Raw genomic sequence first — 1,233 nt, 5'->3', positions numbered from 1 at the left:
GTTGTCTGCTGGAGCCCGTGGCCTGGACAATGTTTAGAGTACTCGCCATCGGCGTCTCTTCTACGTGACGATATACGTAGGCTTCTCTTCAAAGACGAGAGTGCGGTGCGTCCGTGGATCACTACAGGAAACCATCTTAGTTGCGAACGTACCATTTTCTCTCAGTAGTCGGACGATAATGATGTGTGATGTCATTATACAACAGGGACTGATGATGGCGCCCTTTTCTCAGTTTGTGTGACTACTGTAATGAGGGAGATTAGAGAGCGATCCGATCTTCAAACGTATTTTATACCCGAGCCGTACATTTTAGAATATGGATTCCGTATCCAAATTACCGAGCGAGGTGGCGCAGTGGTTAGCACACTGGACTTGCATTCGGGAGGACGACGGTTCAATCCCGTCTCCCGCCATCCTGATTTAGGTTTTCCGTGATTTCCCTAAATCGTTTCAGGCAAATGCCGGGATGGTTCCTTTGAAAGGGCACTGCCGATTTCCTTCCCAATCCTTCCCTAACCCGAGCTTCTGCTCCGTCTCTAATGACCTCGTTGTCGACGGAACGTTAAACACTAACCACCACCACCACCGTATCCAAATTTTATCAAAAGAACTTATAAACCTATAACAGGAACTATGAAACAGGCTGTATAAAAATACGTACGAACAAATATTGTGTGTCAGTGTAGTGCAGTGTGTTAAAAATCGAAAACATGTTTGTAGAAGAACGCATGGAGATAAAGCAGTGCCAAACAACGTAAGTAGTAATAGCGGTTTCATACCATAGAATTGTCTGTTATCTAGCTAACCCGAACTGTAAGGAAAGGAGCATTTGTTACATTGATCTCTGAAAATACTTTATATAAAGCGAAAAGATTCTGGCCCAAATAAGACTTCATTACATTCGCAAAATACGGAATGGCTCACACGTTACTTGTAAAACTGCGATAGAGCATGAGAGGACTGAAAATCATAGAGACAACCCGAAAACATAGCAAATAAAATAAAATTTCAAATTTTAGAAGTCAACAAAGGATGTGTGTCTATTGTAGCCGTAGTTTACGTTTTTGTTTTTTTTTTTTTTTTTTTTTTTTTTTTTTTTTTTTTTTTTTTTTGCAGTAACACTAAACTCTTGACTATGCGAGCTAACACCCCAAAGATGTTCGGACTCAGCTGCAATTCCTCTTCGTCGAAATGTCTTGGCTCAAACTAGTCTATGGGTTGAACCACACGTGT

The 1,233-nt window shown here is 41.4% G+C and overlaps 1 non-coding gene across 1 annotated transcript; it reads left to right on the top strand.

The window, feature by feature from the left end:
• Positions 1–340: 340 nt before the first annotated feature.
• Trnaa-ugc (transfer RNA alanine (anticodon UGC)) lies at positions 341–413 on the top strand. Its single transcript has one exon. It is a non-coding gene; the product is annotated as a tRNA-Ala (tRNA).
• Positions 414–1,233: the final 820 nt, after the last annotated feature.

This window comes from Schistocerca gregaria, chromosome 1, assembly GCF_023897955.1.
Source record: "Schistocerca gregaria isolate iqSchGreg1 chromosome 1, iqSchGreg1.2, whole genome shotgun sequence".
In the NCBI taxonomy this organism is placed as follows: Eukaryota; Metazoa; Arthropoda; class Insecta; order Orthoptera; family Acrididae; genus Schistocerca; species Schistocerca gregaria.
Note: the sequence above shows the minus strand (reverse complement) of the source record. Positions and strands in the feature narration are given on the sequence as shown.